The sequence below is a fragment of the Phyllobates terribilis genome, unplaced genomic scaffold (genome assembly GCF_046119375.1).
Source record: "Phyllobates terribilis strain yellow unplaced genomic scaffold, ASM4611937v1 Scaffold_8__6_contigs__length_399053987, whole genome shotgun sequence".
In the NCBI taxonomy this organism is placed as follows: domain Eukaryota; kingdom Metazoa; phylum Chordata; class Amphibia; order Anura; family Dendrobatidae; genus Phyllobates; species Phyllobates terribilis.
The window spans coordinates 388643738-388665106 of NW_027362768.1; the positions used below are offsets into that span (position 1 = coordinate 388643738).

At 50.4% G+C, this 21369-nt stretch overlaps 1 protein-coding gene across 3 annotated transcripts in view; it reads right to left on the reverse strand.

The window, feature by feature from the left end:
• Positions 1 to 21369, reverse strand: part of SLC38A3 (solute carrier family 38 member 3) — a 119831-nt gene that overhangs the window by 70623 nt on the left and 27839 nt on the right. The window contains exon 1 of one of the 3 annotated variants that reach the window (XM_073645176.1): positions 547 to 644. The exons of the other annotated variants lie outside the window; for them this stretch is intronic. The gene's annotated coding sequence lies outside the window, so the exon portion shown is untranslated. Of the gene's footprint in view, positions 1 to 546; positions 645 to 21369 lie in introns of those variants that run through there. 3 annotated transcript variants of the gene reach the window in all.

A 21369-nucleotide genomic window follows, 5' to 3' on the forward strand; every position in this document is an offset into this window, starting at 1 on the left:
TCGAATCCCCACCCCCAGACACTCTGACCTAACGTTCCCAGTCTTGCCAGCAGCTGGTGGAGTTGGATCTGCGCTCCCTGCGCTCAGCACTGTCTCCATTCTGTATTTATAAGGAGGCATGGCTGCCAGGGACGACCCCCCAGTGACGCAGGCCCGGGTGCACAGCCCGCAGCCGATACACTGATACATGAAGCCTTGTGTTTCCACTGCCAAAACAGGGAACATAATCATAGCCGGTATATTCCAGCCTAAGAGAAGCAGCAACCGAGGCCACCCAGCTCCAGGACCATTCTCGGACCCCCACCTCCAGGACCATCCTCGGACCCCCACCTCCAGGACCATTCTTGGACCCCCACCTCCAGGAGCATCCTTGGACCCCCACCTCCAGGAGCATTCTCATACCCCCACCTCCAGGACCATCCTCGGACCCCCACCTCCAGGACCATCCTCGGACCCCCACCTCCAGGACCATTCTTGGACCCCCACCTCCAGGACCATCCTCGAATCCCCACCCCCAGACACTCGATCTAACGTTCCCAGTCTTGCCTGCAGCTGGTGGAGTTGGATCTGCGCTCCTTGCGCTCAGCACTGTCCCCATTCTGTATTTATAGGGAGGCATGGCTGCCAGGGACGACCCCCCAGTGACGCAGGCCCAGGTGCTCGGCCCGCAGCCGATACACTGATACATGAAGCCTTGTGTTTCCACTGCCAAAACAGGGAACATAATCATAGCTGGTATATTCCAGCCTAAGAGAAGCAGCAACCGAGGCCACCCAGCTTCAACGGCCGCCGTACCCTGCGTGCAGCGCTCCCAAAAGGCGAGACGTGGCAGGAGAATCCCGCAGCCACTGGGGTCTGACCCTCACAGACCACCATACACATAATGCAGTGATGAATGCCGCGAAGACGGAGAGCAGCGCCCATCACTGACAGGAAGTCCAATGTGCGCAGGGGAATGAGCTCCTACATTACACAATTGCACAGTCACCAGAGCAAAGTCTGAGCAGACACTGAACAAGCAGGGGATGCTGGGAGATTTCAGCTCTGAACTCTGCAGAATACAGAATGCAGCTTAGTTCTACACTGTGTTCCAAATTATTATGCAAATAATATTTTCTCAGATTTTCCCACATTCCCTATATGAATTGCAGTCATTGTAATTTTCCAGTCCAATAACTATTCGAGTACAATTGAAAGGTTTTTGTATAAACTGCCGATGATAACAGGAGATTTTTAAAAAATAAAACACTCAAACTGCACTCAAAATGCATGTTCCAAATTATTATGCCCAGCAGAGGTTTCAACCTTTTCATTTTAATAAAGAACAAAAAAATGGTCATTTGTGAAATTCTAAGCATTAGCCGGTTATTACACACTGAAATCAAGCAGTTTTCACCTCAAAACTTTATTTTAGGTGATGTAACATTTGCACATAGGACCCTTTGTTGGAAAGGAGCTTCTGAACTCTCTCGTCCATTGAATTTGTCAGGTTTTGGATGGTTTCTGCTTCAATTGTTTTGCATGAGGACAGAATACCCTCCCAGAGCTGTTGCTTAGATGTGAACTGCCTCCCGCCATCATAGACACTCCTTTTGATGATGCTCCAGAGGTTCTCAATGGGGTAGAGGTCAGGGGAGCATGGGGGTCACACCATAAGTTTGTCCCCTTTTATGCCCATAGCAGCCAGAGATGCAGATGTGTTATGTGCAGCATGAGACGGGGCATTATCATACATGAAATGATCTCGATGGTCCAGATGGATGGAGTGGAGGATGGCTGGTTGATGGACACCCCATGCAAACACGGCTACAGCGCTAACAAGGAGGAGGTGGAGTAATGTTTTGGGCTGGAATCATGGGGAGAGAGATTGTCGGCCCCTTTAGGATCCCTGAAGGGGTAAAGATGAACTCCATAATGTATGTTGAGTTTCTCAAACAGCACTTCCTGCCATGGTTCAAGAAGAAGAACCGTGTATTCCGCAGCAAGATCATTTCATGCCTGATAATGCCCCGTCTCATGCTGCACATAACACATCTGCATCTCTGGCTGCTATGGGCATAAAAGGGGACAAACTTATGGTGTGACCCCCATGCTCCCCTGACCTCTACCCCATTGAGAACCTCTGGAGCATCATCAAAAGGAGTGTCTATGATGGCGGGAGGCAGTTCACATCTAAGCAACAGCTCTGGGAGGGTATTCTGCCCTCATGCAAAACAATTGAAGCAGAAACCATCCAAAACCTGACAAATTCAATGGATGAGAGAGTTCAGAAGCTCCTTTCCAACAAGGGGTCCTATGTGCAAATGTAACATCACCTAGAATAAAGTTTTGAGTTGAAAACTGTTTGATTTCAGTGTGTAATAACCGGCTAATGCTTAGAATTTCACAAATGACCATTTTTTTGTTCTTTATTAAAATGAAAAGGTTGAAACCTCTGCTGGGCATAATAATTTGGAACATGCATTTTGAGTGCAGTTTGAGTGTTTTATTTTTTAAAAATCTCCTGTTATCATCGGCAGTTTATACAAAAACCTTTCAATTGTACTCGAATAGTTATTGGACTGGAAAATTACAATGACTGCAATTCATAGAGGGAATGTGGGAAAATCTGAGAAAATATTATTTGCATAATAATTTGGAACACAGTGTATATCAAAACTGTAAAATAGTAAATAGTCAAAGTCATCATAGCGGAAACACAACCGGAGGCGTCTGAACGTCATCGCCATGTTCTTCCCACATTTGGACTTTCTTTTTCAGCCAAGTAACAGGAAAACTGACCTCTGACTGCCCAGAGTCTAATTATATCATCTCCCGCCCCTCTCACCTCAGCGAAAGCAAATAGTGGCCCCAGCTCCTGTCAACTGACCCCTGCCCGAATCACGAGCGCCTGAGGCAGATACCAATGTGCCAGCTCTCATATCTGCAAATAAAGAGCGACCTTCACCGCATCTACCCTGCATGTAACACCCCCGGGCATCAACACATCACCCCCGGGCATCAACACATCACCCCCGGGCATCAACACATCACCCCCCGGGGCATCAACACATCACCCCCCGGGGCATCAACACATCACCCCCCGGGGCATCAACACATCACCCCCCGGGGCATCAACACATCACCCCCGGGACATCAACACATCACCCCCCGGGACATCAACACATCACCCCCGGGCGTCTACACATCACCCCCCGGGACATCTACACATCACCCCCCGGGACATCAACACATCACCCCCCGGGACATCTACACATCACCCCCCGGGACATCAACACATCACCCCCGGGCATCAACACATCACCCCCCGGGACATCAACACATCACCCCCGGGCATCAACACATCACCCCCCGGGACATCTACACATCACCCCCCGGGACATCTACACATCACCCCCCGGGACATCTACACATCACCCCCGGGCATCAACACATCACCCCCCGGGGCATCAACACATCACCCCCCGGGACATCTACACATCACCCCCGGACATCTACACATCACCCCCGGACATCTACACATCACCCCCCGGGACATCAACACATCACCCCCCGGGACATCAACACATCACCCCCGGGCATCAACACATCACCCCCCGGGGCATCAACACATCACCCCCCGGGACATCTACACATCACCCCCGGACATCTACACATCACCCCCGGACATCTACACATCACCCCCCGGGACATCAACACATCACCCCCCGGGACATCAACACATCACCCCCCGGGACATCTACACATCACCCCCGGACATCTACACATCACCCCCCGGGACATCAACACATCACCCCCCGGGCATCAACACATCACCCCCCGGGACATCAACACATCACCCCCGGGCATCAACAACACTGCTATACACCGGGCACCCGACATATACAGGGAACATACAGGGTGTACCTCTATAAGCTGTGCAGTAACATTACTGATCCTGTACTGATCCTGGGGTAATAATAATAATAATTTATATTTATATAGCGCCAACATATTCCGCAGCGCTTTACAGTTAAGCGGGGACATGTACAGACAATAAATTCAATACAAGGTGAGACAATTTAAACAGTTACATTAGGAGCGAGGGTCCGGCTGCTCGCTGCTTACAGTCTACAAGGAAATGGGGGGACACAGTAGGTGAAAGGTGCTTGTTATTTCAGGTCCGGCAATTATAATAAGTCGGGATTTTCATATAAAGCTGCAGGATCCGGTCATCAGCCCGTATGTTCAAGTACAATACTCAATTACCGAGTGCAGTTATCTTGTGCATGGAGGTTGTAGAGACAGATGAACGGTCGGGACCAGATTCTGAATAGTATTTAGGAGGGGACAGGGGAAGGTTAGGTTACTGAGTAGTTGAGGTGGTCGGCTTGTTTAAAGAGATGGGTTTTTAAAGCGCGCTTTAAGACGTGGTGTCTAGGCATCAGTCGGATCGTCTTGGGTAGAGCATTCCAGAAAACTGGCGCAGCACGAGAGAAGTCTTGGAGACGGAGGTGCGAGGTTCGGATTATGGGGGATGTTAGTCTTAGGTCATTTGTAGAACGGAGGGCACGTGTAGGACAATAGACTGAGATGAGAGAGAAGATATAAGGCGGTGAAGAACTGTGGAGAGCTTTGTGGGTGAGAGCGATGAGTTTATATTGGATCCTGTAGCAGATGGGTAACCAGTGTAATGACTGGCACAAGGTGGAGGCATCGGTGAAGCGGCTGGACAGAAATATGACCTTGGCTGCTGCATTCAGGACGGATTGGAGAGGAGAAAGTTTGGTAAGAGGGAGACCGATCAGAAGAGAGTTGCAGTAGTCCAGACGAGAGTGATAAGAGCGACAGTCAGAGTTTTAGCCGTTTCAAAGGTGAGAAAAGGTCGGATTCTGGAGATGTTTTTAAGATGCAGGTGACTGGTCGGATATAGGGAGTAAAGGAAAGGTTAGTGTCGAATATGACCCCAAGGCAGCGGGCGTGCTGCTGAGTTATGGTTGACCCCTCCAAGGTAATTTTGATGTTAGGTGGAGTTAGGTTAGTAGAGGGGGGAAACACAAGAAGTTCAGTTTTGGAGACAAACAGCAGACAAACAATCCTTGGTATTTTGTATTAGGGTAAGGGTGATGTCAGGGGAAGAAGTGTATAATTGGGTGTCGTCAGCATAGAGATGATACTGGAACCCAAATCTGCTGACTGTTTGTCCAATAGGGGCAGTGTATAGAGAGAAGAGGAGGGGGCCTAGGACTGAGCCCTGCGGGACCCCGATAGTAAGGGGATGAGGAGGGGAAGAGATACAGTGAAGGAGCGGTCACAAAGGTAGGAGGAGAACCAGGAGAGAACAGTGTCCTTGAGCCCGATAGAGCGGAGCATAGTGAGGAGGAGCTGGTGATCCACAGAGTCAAATGCTGCAGAGAGATCCAGGAGATCTGCAGGGAGTAGTGACCATTAGATTTAGCTGTTAGTAGATCATTAGAGACTTTAGTGAGGGCAGTTTCAATGGAGTGTAAGGAGCGGAAACCAGATTGTAGAGGGTCGAGGAGAGAGTTATCTGAGAGATAGCGGATTAGACGGGAGTGGACTAAGCGTTCCAGGAGTTTAGAGATGAAGGGAAGATTAGAGACCGGTCTGTAGGTAGCAGTGCAGTTCTGCTCCAGGGATGGCTTTTTAAGTAAAGGGGTTATGATGGCATGGTTAAATGAGGAGGGAAAGATACCTGAAGAAAGAGAGAGGTTAAATATTTTAGTCAAGTGAGTGGTGACCACCGGTGAGAGGGACTGCAGGAGATGTGAAGGAATGGGGTCACTGCTGCAGGTTGTAGGCCGAGAAGAAGCGAGGAGCTGGGTAACTTCTTCTTCTGTAACAGGCTCAAAGATGGCTAGTGAGCTTGAAGTGTGGCAGGGAAGGGGATCCAGGCACTGAGGAGATTGGGCTGAGATGTCCTGATGGATGTGGTGGATTTTTTCTAGGAAATAAGTTGCCAGATCCTCCCCGCTGAGGTTCGTGGTGGGGGCCTGTGCGTTAGGGCTCAGGAGGGAGTTTAAGGTTTCAAAAAGTCGTTTTGGATTGTTGGACAGTGAAGTGATGAGGGGGGTGAAGTAGGATTGTTTGGCCAGATGAAGGGCAGAGTTATAGGTTTTGAGCATGAATTTATAGTGGATGAAGTCCTCTGCTTAAAGAGATTTTCTCCACTGACGCTCAGCACACCTAGAGCAACGCTGAAGACAACGTGTTAGCATTGTGTGCCAGGGCTGCCGTTGTCTGTGTCGGGTCTTTCTGCGTGTAGAAGGTGCCGCTTCATCTCGGACGCTCTTCAGTGTATTACTATAGTGTGACAATGCTAAGTCTGGACAGGAGAAGGAGGAGATGGGGGCTAAAGATGTGTGGAGATAGCCCATAAGCTGCTGGGTATTAATGGTACGTGTATTCCTATAAGTGTGGTAAGTGGGGGTGTCCCGGGTGAGGAGACAATTCTTAACAGAGAAGGAAAGAAGGTTGTGGTCCGAGAGCGGGAGAGGGAAGTTAGTAAAGTCATCCAGCGAGCAGAGACTGGAGAAGACCAGGTCCAGAGTGTTCCCGTCTTCATGTGTGGGAGAATTAGTAACCTGTGAGAGGCTGAATGAGGAGGTTAGAGAGAGTAGATGAGAGGCAGATTGGGAGAGGGGATCATAGATGGGGATGTTAAAGTCGCCCATGATGAGGGTTGGGATGTCACAGGATAGAAAGTGAGGAAGCCAGGTGGCAAAGTGATCCAAGAACTGGCGGGAGGAGCCTGGAGGGCGATACACAACCGCCACTCACAGGGAGAAGGGTTTGAAGAGTCTGATGGTGTGGACTTCAAAGGAGGGAAACATAAGTGAGGGAACCGGGGGGATGACCTGCAAAGCACATTGTGATGTGACTGCTGGATCAAGGTTTCTGTAATAGCCAGAAGGTTAAGGGAATTAGAGAGGAAAAACATCGTGAATGTAAGTTAGCTTGTTACACACAGACCGTGCGTTCCAGAGAGCACAATGGAAAGTGATAGGAGAGGGCATACACTGAATGTTAATAAGATTAGCAGGGTTTCACTGTGTACATACATTACATTACTTATCCTGTAGTGATCCTCACTTACCTCCTGTATTATACCCCAGAGCTGCACTCACTATTCTGCTGGTGCAGTCACTGTGTACATACATTACATTACTGATCCTGAGTTACATCCTGTATTATACTCCAGAGCTGCACTCGCTATTCTGCTGGTGCAGTCACAGTGTACATTTACATTACTGATCCTGAGTTACCTCCTGTATTATCCTCCAGAGCTGCACTCACTATTCCGCTGGTGCAGTCACAGTGTACATACATTACATTACTGATCCGGAGTTACCTCCTGTATTATCCTCCAGAGCTGCACTCACTATTCTGCTGGTGCAGTCACTGTGTACATACATTATATTACTGATCCTGAGTTACATCCCGTATTATACTCCAGAGCTGCACTCACTATTCTGCTGGTGCAGTCACTGTGTACATACATTACATTACTGATCCGGAGTTACCTCCTGTATTATCCTCCAGAGCTGCACTCACTATTCTGCTGGTGCAGTCACTGTGTACATACATTACATTACTGATCCTGAGTTACCTCCTGTATTATCCTCCAGAGCTGCACTCACTATTCTGCTGGTGCAGTCACTGTGTACATACATTACATTACTGATCCTGAGTTACCTCCTGTATTATCCTCCAGAGCTGCACTCACTATTCTGCTGGTGCAGTCACAGTGTACATACATTACATTACTGATCCTGAGTTACATCCTGTATTATACTCCAGAGCAGCACTCACTATTCTGCTGGTGCAGTCACTGTGTACATACATTACATTACTGATCCTGAGTTACCTCCTGTATTATACTCCAGAGCTGCACTCACTATTCTGCTGGTGCAGTCACTGTGTACATACATTACATTACTGATCCTGAGTTACCTCCTGTATTATACTCCAGAGCTGCACTCGCTATTCTGCTGGTGCAGTCACAGTGTACATACATTACTGATCCGGAGTTACCTCCTGTATTATCCTCCAGAGCTGCACTCACTATTCTGCTGGTGCAGTCACTGTGTACATACATTACATTACTGATCCTGAGTTACCTCCTGTATTATACTCCAGAGCTGCACTCACTATTCTGCTGGTGCAGTCACTGTGTACATACATTACATTACTGATCCTGAGTTACCTCCTGTATTATACTCCAGAGCTGCACTCGCTATTCTGCTGGTGCAGTCACAGTGTACATTTACATTACTGATCCGGAGTTACCTCCTGTATTATCCTCCAGAGCTGCACTCACTATTCTGCTGGTGCAGTCACTGTGTACATACATTATATTACTGATCCTGAGTTACATCCTGTATTATACTCCAGAGCTGCGCTCACTATTCTGCTGGTGCAGTCACTGTGTACATACATTACATTACTGATCCTGAGTTACATCCTGTATTATACTCCAGAGCTGCACTCACTATTCTGCTGGTGCAGTCATCGTGTACATACATTACATTACTGATCCTGAGTTACATCCTGTATTATACTCCAGAGCTGCACTCACTATTCTGCTGGTGCAGTCACTGTATACATACATTACATTACTGATCCTGAGTTACCTCCTGTATTATCCTCCAGAGCTGCACTCACTATTCTGCTGGTGGAGTCACTGTGTACATACATTACATTACTGATCCTGAGTTACATCCTGTATTATTCTCCAGAGCTGCACTCACTATTCTGCTGGTGCAGTCACTGTGTACATACATTACATTACTGATCCTGAGTTACATCCTGTATTATACTCCAGAGCTGCACTCACTATTCTGCTGGTGAAGTCACTGTGTACATACATTACATTACTGATCCTGAGTTACCTCCTGTATTATACTCCAGAGCTGCACTCACTATTCTGCTTGTGCAGTCACTATGTACATTGTAGTAAAGCAATAAGCTTGGCTGTATGCGGAGGTAAACACAGGATACTGTCATTTAAATTTTGGGTTAGTTTATTCAGCTGGTATAAACTACCCTGGAGTCCATAAAGAAAAACACAGCCCATTCGGCTAAAGAGACAAAACAAAATACAAAAACTTGCAGCACAGTCGGTGTCTCGGCCATGGTCTGGCCACTCAGGATTAGGCACACACTGGTTCAGCACAGCACGTGTGAGCTCCACTCTGGAGCAGGTTTCCCCAGGTACTGAACACACCTGAGTGTCAGGGCTGGCTATTTAAAGCCCAGAGCTCTCCCTGCATTGGAGATAGGGTGGATGACGTCCCGCCCTGCACTTCGTCATCCACTAAAAACATTTCCCTTGTAAGCCTGGGCCGTTAACAATCTCTGCACTTAATGTGCAAGAGAAACTTCCATGTTTTCACATCACTGAGGCCAACAGCCTCAGTGACACATATCTCCCTTCCAACACACTACCAGTGAATTTGTCAAATATTCCCCCCCTCTGCCCAAAGCCAGGGGTTTTGGTACCTTCACTTGTTAGACAGGGAAGTCTGGACAGGGCATCGGCATCAGCATACAGTTTCCCGGGTCTGTGCTCCACCAAAAAACTAAAGTACTGGAGGGCCAGGAACCACCTGGTCACCCGGGCATTTTTCCCCATCCACCTCAGGGGGGCATGGTCTGAGATCCGTCTGAATTTGCAGCCTAACAGGTAGTACCTAAGGGTGTCAACCGCCCACTTGACGGCCAGGCACCCCTTTCCTACAGTTGCATAATTCTTTTCGCAGGCCGAGAGTTTTCTGCTCAGGTAGAGAAAGGGGTGTTCCTCCCCATTTACCTCCTGTGATAAGACAGCTCCTATGCCGACGTCTGAGGCGTCAGTCTGGAGCACAAATTCTTTACGGAAGTCAGGTGCTATCAGGACCGGATGGTTACATAGGGTGTGTTTCAGATCCTGGAACGCTATCTCTGCCTCAGAAGACCACTTAGCCATCACCGTCTTCGTACCCCTAAGTAGGTCGGTCAGGGGTGCCGCTATTGTGGCGAAATTGGGGATAAACCGCTGATAATACCCCACAATTCCCAGAAAGGCCGGTACCTGTTTCTTGGAGGCTGGTTGCGGGCAATTCTGGACTGCCTCCACCTTGTTCATTTGCGGTTTTATTTCGCCTTTCTAACCACGTAGCCCAAGTATTTTGCCTCTTCCTTTCCTATGGTGCATTTTCTTGGGTTTATGGTAAACCTAGCATTTCTCAATGCATCCAGTACTACCTGGACCTTCTGCAGGTGGTTTCCCAATCTGGGCTGAAAATCATGATGTCGGCCAGGTAAGCGGCAGTGTATTTTTTATGTGAGCCCAGAATCCGGTCCATGGCCCTCTGAATGGTAGCTGGAGCTCCCTGTAGTCCGAACGGCATCCTGCTGTACTGAAAACACCTGTCGGGTGTAGAGAAGGCCATTTTATCCTTGGCACCTGGGGCCAGGTAAATTTGCCAGTACCCTTTTGTTAGGTCCAGGATAGTGATGTACCTGGCAGGCCCCAGCCTCTCAATAAGCTCATCGACCCGGGGCATCGGGTAGGCGTCAAACTTGTCGTTACAGAAACGCCATTCTCCGTCCAGCTTGGGCACAAGAACAATTTGGATGGACCAGCTGCTCTTAGACTCCTCGATAACCCCCAGGCTCAACATTCTCCTCACCTCCTTGGAGATCACCTCGCGGCGGGCTTCGGGAATTTGATACGGCCTTTGGTTCACCTGTACGTGCGGCTCCGTCAGGATCTCACGCTCCATAACTTGCGTACATCCGGGCAATTCTGAGAACAGATCTCAGTTTCTCTGCAAGAGTACTCGGCACTGTTGTTTTTGGGCCAGTGACCGTGTCTCTGCCACTGTGACGTTTTCGACCCTGGTTTCAGGATTGTCCCCTAGAGACGGAGCTTCCACCGGTTCCTTGTCTCGCCACGGCTTCAGTAAGTTGATGTAGTAGATCCGGTTTCAGCTTCCTTCTACCCGGTTGGTGGACTTAGTAGTTGACTTCACTCAGTTTCTCAACCACTTCGTACGGCCCTTGCCACTTAGCCAGGAACTTACTCTCAACCGTGGGCACCAACACCCGATCACCCGGGTTGAATTGTCTCAGCCTTGCGGCCCAATTGTAGACCCTCGCCTGGGCTTCTTGTGCCTGTAGAAGGCTCCCTTTCACGATTGGCATTACCCCTTCGATCCGGTCCTGCATTTGGGCCATATGCTCGATGACACTCCGGTAGGGCGTAACCTCTGCTTCCCAGGTCTCCTTTGCTATGTCCAGAAGTCCCCAAGGGTGTCGTCCATATAGCAGTTCAAACGGCGAGAACCCTATAGAGCTCTGGGGAACTTCCCTAATGGAGAACAGCAGATACGGCAACAGGCAATCCCAGTCTCGCCCATCCTTCTCCACAACTTTCTTCAACATCGACTTCAAAGTCTTGTTGAAACGTTCTACCAGACCGTCCGTCTGCAGGTGGTAGACAGTTAGGAGTTGTGTAATTTGGAGGGCTGTACACAACTCTCTCATCACCTTCGACATAAACCTGGTCCGTCAGGATCTCCTTTGGCAGACCTGTCCGGGAGAAAATATGTACCAGTTATCTGGCGATACTTCTGGCGGAGGAATTCCTTAATGGTACCGCTTCCGGATACTGAGTTGCATAGTCCAATACAACCAGGATGTATTGGTGTCCCTGGGCGGACTTCACTAGGGGCCCGACAAGGTCCATGGCAATCCGGTCAAATGGGACCTCTATGATAGGTAACGGCACTAGGGGGCTGCGGAAATGGGACACGTGAGCTGTTGGCTGAAAGGTGGGACAGGACCGGCATTAGTTCACAATCTCCCGGTGACATCCCAGCCAGTAGAACCTCTGTAGGAACCGCTCCCGAGTCTTGCCTACCCCTCCTAGATGCCCACCCAAGATCTGAGAATGGGCCAGGCCTAACACTCTACACCTATAGGGTCCCGGCACTGCCAACCAACTGCTCTATCATTTTCCCTTTTGGGTTCGTGACCTGATAAAGAAGCTCCCCATTAAGTGAAAAATATGGGAACCTGGTGTCAGTCCCCGGCGCTTGAGCAACCCCATTGATTACAGACACATTATCAATAGCATACTTCAAAGTAAGATCCTGCATCTGCGCAGTACCAAAGTTCTCCCCAGACACCCCCAAGTTCGGAACCTAGTCCTCTGGGATCACCACCTCGTCTTCGTCCCCCACAAGGACACACAGGGGAAATTCATCAGCCTCTGACTGCGATGGTACTGCATCATGGTGTGACTGGCTCCCAGTTGAGACACTTGGCACCCCCGCTTTCCGCCACAAGTCCAAGAACAGACTGAAGTCCCTTCCTATTATCACTGGGTGGAGCAGATCCCTAACCACCCCAACCTCATGGGACTCAGCTCCACAGTCAGTATGTATTGTCACTCCGGCAATAGGGTAATCCTTTGCGTCCCCGTGTATGCACCACACACCCACGTTTTTCCCGGGGCTCAACTGGTGTGGGAGTGTGACCCTAATGAGGGTCACCAATCTCCCTGAGTCCAGCCACCAGTACCCCATTAACGGTCATAGAACACGACTGCGGCCCCTCACCGAACTGATAGTCCACACTGCAGGCGGGGTAGGCATAGTAGGAACAGCGTCGTCCCAGGCTACAGTCCATCTGTTCAAAGGTCAGCGGACGGCTACATGGACTGGGCCGTGACACCGCCAACAAATAATCTCTCCCGCAGGGACCTTGGACGCGCCACCCCTTTTTGGACCTCCGCCCCTGACTGGGACCCCCAATATGCAGTGGGCTGTTTTCGCATGGAACCCTCGACCTCCTGGTACCTCTCAACCAGTCCCACCAGTTCATCAGCGTTCTGGGAATCACCCTGGGCAACCCAAGTCTGTACTGGTTTCGGTAAGGAGTGCACAAATTGATCCATCATTACTCGCTCTATGATCTGCGCCGGGGTAGAAGATTCCGGTTGCAGCCATTTTTGCACCAGGTGCAGTAAGTCAAACATTTGGGAGCGCAGTGGTTTCTCGCAGTGATACACCCAGCGGTGGACGCGCTGTGCCCTGACAGTCATTGTTACCCCCAAGCGTGCCAAAATTTCAATCTTTAATTTTGCATACTCTTTGGCGTCCTGCAAGGCTAAGTCATAATATGCCTTCTGGGGTTCCCCCGTCAGGTATGGCGCCATTACCTCAGCCCATTGCTCTGGTGGTAGCCTCTCCCTCTCGGCGACCCTCTCGAATACCATCAGAAAAGCTTCATCATCATCACCCGGAGTCATTTTCTGCAGTGCTCCCCTTACCACCTTTCGGACAGCAAAGTCGTCCACTGACCTTATCGTTGGAGCTGTTGCCGAGCCAGGAAATAGCTTCTGAAAGCAAATCGATCTGCTGCTGCTGTCGGCACTGGTCCAGTTGGGCCTGCTGCTGGAGCTGCTGCATAAGCAACTTGGTGGTCTGCTGTTGCTTTAGCATCTGCTTGTGCTGCGCTTGCAACAGATGCTTAAGGAGGTCCTCCATTTTGTCCGGCGTCACTTGCTAGCTTATGGCATACTTCACCCAGGACATGCAGCCCTTCCTGTGACAGTCACACATTTTGCCTGGGAGTTTTGCCCGCAATTCTACCACTTGTGGTAAAGCAACAAGCTCGGCTGTATGCGGAGGTAAAGACAGGATACTGTCTCTTTAAAACACAGCCCATTCGGCTAAAGAGACAAAACAAAATACAAAAACTTGCAGCACAGTCGGTGTCTCGGCCATGGTCTGGCCACTCAGGATTAGGCACACACTGGTTCAGCACAGCACGTGTGAGCTCCACTCTGGAGCAGGTTTCCCCAGGTACTGAGTGTCAGGACTGGCTATTTAAAGCCCAGAGCTCTCCCTGGACTGGAGATAGGGTGGATGACGTCCCGCCCTGCACTTTTTCATCCACTAAAAACATTTACCTTGTAAGCCTGGGCCGTTAACCCTCTCTGCACTTAATGTGCAGGAGAAACTTCCATGTTTTCACATCACTGAGGCTGACAGCCTCAGTGACACATATCTCCCTACCAGTGTCACAATATACATTACAGCACTTATCCTGTACTGATCCTGATTTACTTCCTGTATTATATTCCAGAGCTGCACTCACTATTCTGCTGGTGCAGTCACTGTGTACATACATTACATTACTGATCCTGGGTTACATCCTGTATTATACTCCAGAGCTGCACTCACTATTCTGCTGGAGGTGCCACTGTGTACATACATTACATTACTGATCCTAAGTTACATCCTGTATTATACTCCAGAGCTGCGCTCACTATTCTGCTGGTGCAGTCACTGTGTACATACATTACATTAATGCAGGATGTAAATCTAGATCAGTGTACTTCAGAGCTGCACTCACTATTCTGCTGGTGCAGTCACTGTGTACATACATTACATTACTGATCCTGAGTTACATCCTGTATTATACTCCAGAGCTGCACTCACTATTCTGCTGGTGCAGTCACTGTGTACATACATTACATTACTGATCCTGAGTTACATCCTGTATTATACCCCAGAGCTGCACTCACTATTCTGCTGGTGCAGTCACTGTGTACATACATTACTGATCCTGAGTTACCTCCTGTATTATACTCCAGAGCTGCACTCACTATTCTGCTGGTGGAGTCACTTTGTACATACATTACATTACTGATCCTGAGTTACCTCCTGTGTTATACTCCGGAGCTGCACTCACTATTCTGCTGGTGCAGTCACTGTGTACATACATTACATTACTGATCCTCAGTTACATCCTGTATTATACTCCAGAGCTGCACTCACTATTCTGCTGGTGCAGTCACTGTGTACATACATTACATTACTGATCCTCAGTTACATCCTGTATTATACTCCAGAGCTGCACTCACTATTCTGCTGGTGCAGTCGCTGTGTACATACATTACATTACTGATCCGGAGTTATATCCTGTATTATACTCCAGAGCTGCACTCACTATTCTGCTGGTGGAGTCACTGTGTACATACATTACATTACTGATCCTGAGTTACATCCTGTATTATACTCCAGAGCTGCACTCACTATTCTGCTTGTGCAGTCACTGTGTACATACATTACATTACTGATCCTGAGTTACATCCTGTATTATACTCCAGAGCTGCACTCACTATTCTGCTTGTGCAGTCACTGTGTACATACATTACATTACTGATCTAGAGTTACATCCTGCATTATACTCCAGAGCTGCACTCACTATTCTGCTGGTGCAGTCACTGTATACATACATTACATTACTGATCCTGAGTTACATCCTGTATTATACTCCAGAGCTGCACTCACTATTCAGCTGGTGCAGTCACTGTGTACATACATTACATTACTGATCCTGAGTTACCTCCTGTATTATACTCCAGAGCTGCACTCACTATTCTGCTGGTGCAGTCACTGTGTACATACATTACTGATCCTGAGTTACCTCCTGTATTATACCCCAGAGCTGCACTCACTATTCTGCTGGTGCAGTCACTGTGCATACATTACATTACAAATCCTGAGTTACATCCTGTATTATACTCCAGAGCTGCACTCACTATTCTGCTGGTGCAGTCACTGTGTACATACATTACATTACTGATCCTGAGTTACATCCTGTATTATACTCCAGAGCTGCACTCACTATTCTGCTGGTGCAGTCACTGTGTACATACATTACATTACTGATCCAGAGTTACAGCCTGTATTATACTCCAGAGCTGCACTCACTATTCTGCTGGTGCAGTCACTGTGTACATACATTACATTACTGATCCAGAGTTACAGCCTGTATTATACTCCAGAGCTGCACTCACTATTCTGCTGGTGCAGTCACTGTGTACATACATTACATTACTGATCCTGAGTTACAGCCTGTATTATACTCCAGAGCTGCACTCAGATTTTAGCTCTGAAGCTGCAGAGCAGTGTCAGCAGTCTCTGTTCAGCGCCTCCACTGATCTTGGTGCTTTGCTTCCTGGGCAGTTATGTCTTTCCTCCAGGCTCTAGGCCGTTTTGGGGGGAGAGTTGGGGTGATGGAGGTGAGTGGTCCCGTGTGTTGATGTTGGTTTACATACAGGTATTAGGATCTAGTGGATCCCTACTTACTTTGCAGACAGGTGAAGATTGTAGCAGTCGCTGTGGGAAGGAGCAGGATGTCTTCTGTAAATCAGTTTCGGGGGTGTTCCCGCACCGATCTGCTGATTACTATTGCTGGTGCAGCTGCAGACCCCCCTATCCAGGTATAACAGCAAATCCCACATCAGACGCTTATTACAGCCCAACACAAGAATCCCAAAACTAGATTATAACCTTCTGCCCTTCTGTCATGTAATCATTTCTCCTTCCTGCTGCGCTTGTGCTGCCAAACTGAAGAGAAGCTGCAGTGTAAAGCATGGAGAAACAGCAGCAACACCAGCAAGCAATACAGCTCGCACCGGGGGTTAACCTTTATGTGAATTCCACTGCAGATCTAATTAAAGTAACACAAAGGGTCACAATGGAAAACTACTTTAACAAGCTGATAAGACGCCTCCTGTCCCACTACACAAGGAGTGTTCACCACTATAGACGCCACAGCAGCGCTCCGCCGCCATCACATGAAAAACGTGACATGGGGACCACCAACACTGACACTGCAGCGCTCCACCGCCGTCACATGATAAACGTGACATGGGGACCACCAACACTGACACTGCAGCGCTCCACCGCCGTCACATGATGAACGTGACATGGTGACCACCAACACTGACACTGCAGCGCTCCACCGCCGTCACATGATGAACGTGACATGGGGACCACCAACACTGACACTGCAGCGCTCCACCACCGTCACATGATAAACGTGACATGGGGACCACCAACACTGACACTGCAGCGCTCCACCGCCGTCACATGATGAACGTGACATGGGGACCACCAACACTGACGCTGCAGCGCTCCACCGCCGTCACATGATGAACGTGACATGGGGACCACCAACACTGACGCTGCAGCGCTCCACCGCAGTCACATGATAAACATGACATGGGGACCACCAACACTGACACTGCAGCGCTCCACCGCAGTCACATGATAAACGTGACATGGGGAAGACCAACACTGACACTGCAGCGCTCCGCCGCAGTCACATGATAAACGTGACATGGGGACCACCAACACTGACACTGCAGCGCTCCGCCGCAGTCACATGATAAACATGACATGGGGACCACCAACACTGACACAGCAGCGCTCCGCCGCCGTCACATGATAATCGTGACATGGGGACCACCAACACTGACACTGCAGCGCTCCACCACCGTCACATGATAAACATGACATGGGGAAGACGAACACTGACACAGCAGCGCTCCACCGCCGTCACATGATAAACGTGACATGGGGACCACCAACACTGACACAGCAGCGCTCCACCGCCGTCACATGATGAACGTGACATGGGGACCACCAACACTGACGCTGCAGCGCTCCACCGCCGTCACATGATGAACGTGACATGGGGACCACCAACACTGACGCTGCAGCGCTCCACCGCCGTCACATGATGAACGTGACATGGGGACCACCAACACTGACGCTGCAGCGCTCCACCGCCGTCACATGATGAACGTGACATGGGGACCACCAACACTGACGCTGCAGCGCTCCACCGCCGTCACATGATAAACGTGACATGGGGACCACCAACACTGACTCTGCAGCGCTCCACCGCAGTCACATGATAAACGTGACATGGGGAAGACCAACACTGACACTGCAGCGCTCCGCCGCAGTCACATGATAAACGTGACATGGGGACCACCAACACTGACACTGCAGCGCTCCGCCGCCGTCACATGATAAACATGACATGGGGACCACCAACACTGACACAGCAGCGCTCCGCCGCCGTCACATGATAATCGTGACATGGGGACCACCAACACTGACACTGCAGCGCTCCACCACCGTCACATGATAAACATGACATGGGGACCACCAACACTGACACTGCAGCGCTCCGCCGCAGTCACATGATAAACATGACATGGGGACCACCAACACTGACACAGCAGCGCTCCACCGCCGTCACATGATAAACGTGACATGGGGACCACCAACACTGACACAGCAGCGCTCCACCGCCATCACATGATAAACGTGACATGGGGACCACCAACACTGACACAGCAGCGCTCCACCGCCGTCACATGATAAACGTGACATGGGGACCACCAACACTGACACTGCAGCGCTCCACCGCCGTCACATGATAAACGTGACATGGGGACCACCAACACTGACACAGCAGCGCTCCACCGCCATCACATGATAAACGTGACATGGGGACCACCAACACTTACACAGCAGCGCTCCACCGCCGTCACATGATAAACGTGACATGGGGACTACCAACACTGACACAGCAGCGCTCCGCCACAGTCACATGATAAACGTGACATGGGGACCACCAACACTGACACTGCAGCGCTTCACCACCGTCACATGATAAACGTGACATGGGGACCACCAACACTGACACTGCAGCGCTTCACCACCGTCACATGATAAACGTGACATGGGGAAGACCAACAATGACACTGCAGCGCTCTACCGCCGTCACATGATAAACGTGACATGGGGAAGACCAACACTGACACTGCAGCGCTCTACCGCTGTCACATGATAAACGTGACATGGGGACCACCAACACTGACACTGCAGCGCTCCACCGCCGGCACATGATAAACGTGACATGGGGACCACCAACACTGACACAGCAGCGCTCCGCCGCCGTCACATGATAATCGTGACATGGGGACCACCAACACTGACACTGCAGCGCTCCACCGCCGTCACATGATAAACGTGAAATGGGGACTACCAACACTGACACAGCAGCGCTCCGCCACAGTCACATGATAAACGTGACATGGGGACCACCAACACTGACACTGCAGCGCTTCACCACCGTCACATGATAAACGTGACATGGGGACCACCAACACTGACACTGCAGCGCTTCACCACCGTCACATGATAATCGTGACATGGGGACCACCAACACTGACACTGCAGCGCTCCACCACCGTCACATGATAAACATGACATGGGGAAGAAGAACACTGACACAGCAGCGCTCCACCGCCGTCACATGATAAACGTGACATGGGGACCACCAACACTGACACTGCAGCGCTCCACCGCCGTCACATGATAAACATGACATGGGGACCACCAACACTGACACAGCAGCGCTCCACCGCAGTCACATGATAAACGTGACATGGGGAAGACCGACACTGCAGCGCTCCGCCGCAGTCACATGATAAATGTGACATAGGGACCACCAACACTGACACTGCAGCGCTCCACCGCCGTCACATGATAAACGTGACATGGGGACCACCAACACTGACACAGCAGCGCTCCGCCGCCGTCACATGATAATTGTGACATGGGGACCACCAACACTGACACTGCAGCGCTCCACCGCCGTCAATGATAAACATGACATGGGGACCACAAACACTGACGCTGCAGCGCTCCACCGCCGTCACATGATAAACATGACATGGGGACCACCAACACTGATACTGCAGAGCTCCGCCGCCGTCACATGATAAACGTGACATGGGGAAGACCAACACTGACACTGCAGCGCTCCACCGCCGGCACATGATGAACGTAACATGGGGAAGACCAACACTGACGCTGCAGCGCTCCACCGCCGTCACATGATAAACGTAACATGGGGAAGACCAACACTGACGCTGCAGCGCTCCACCGCCGTCACATGATAAACGTGGCATGGGGACCACCAACACTGACGCTGCAGCGCTCCACCGCCGTCACATGATAAACGTGACATGGGGACCACCAACACTGACACTGCAGCGCTCCACCGCCGGCACATGATGAACGTAACATGGGGAAGACCAACACTGACGCTGCAGCGCTCCACCGCCGTCACATGATAAACGTGGCATGGGGACCACCAACACTGACGCTGCAGCGCTCCGCCGCAGTCACATGATAAACGTGACATGGGGACCACCAACACTGACGCTGCAGCGCTCCACCTCCGTCACATGATAAACATGACATGGGGACCACCAACACTGACACTGCAGCGCTTCACCACCGTCACATGATAAACATGACATGGGGAAGACCAACACTGACACTGCAGCGCTCCACCTCCGTCACATGATAAACGTGACATGGGGAAGACCAACAATGACACTGCAGCGCTCTACCGCCGTCACATGATAAACGTGACATGGGGAAGACCAACACTGACACTGCAGCGCTCCACCACCGTCACATGATAAACGTGACATGGGGACCACCAACACTGACGCTGCAGCGCTCCGCCGCCGTCACATGATAAACGTGACATGGGGAAGACCAACACGGACACTGCAGCACTTCACCACCGTCACATGATAAACGTGACATGGGGAAGACCAACACTGACACTGCAGCGCTTCACCGCCGTCACATGATAAACGTGACATGGAGAAGACCAACACTGACGCTGCAGGGCTCCACCGCCGGCACATGATGAACGTAACATGGGGAAGACCAACACTGACACTGCAGCGCTTCACCGCCGTCACATGATAAACGTGACATGGGGAAGACCAACACTGACGCTGCAGCGCTCCACCGCCGGCACATGATGAACGTAACATGGGGAAGACCAACACTGACACTGCAGTGCTCCACCGCCGGCACATGATGAACGTGACATGGGGACCACCAACACTGACACAGCAGCGCTCCACCGCCGTCACATGATAAACGAGACATGGGGACAACCAACACTGACACTGCAGCGCTCCACCGCCGGCACATGATGAACGTGACATGGGGAAGACGAACACTGACGCTGCAGCGCTCCGCTGCCTCTCCCATATGATGTCAGTCTTCCTCACCTGCATGGACATGACACTGATGCAGCAGTGCTGGATCGGCTGCGGGGAGTCCTGGGGGCATCTTGACCCATGAGCCGGAATATTTTGTAATTCGGAGCACAAATTCTCTGCACGGCTCCATGAGAAGACTGTGGGTGGTATAGGGACACCACTAGAGGGAGCTCTCTGTATACTGATTATACATGGGCCTCAATCTGTTGTCAGTGAGCGCCCCCTGGAGGTGGCTGCCTTATCACTTCTGTTATAGATAATTCCTGGCATCTGATGGATTAGGAGCCGTGAACCTGAGTCTTCTGGCGGCCGGGGGACATGGACCAAAGGACAATTTTGTGACGTAAATGCTTGTGAATCTGAGGCCACGCCCCATTGCCAAGCCCCACCCACTTATCAAAACGATGCCAGAAATG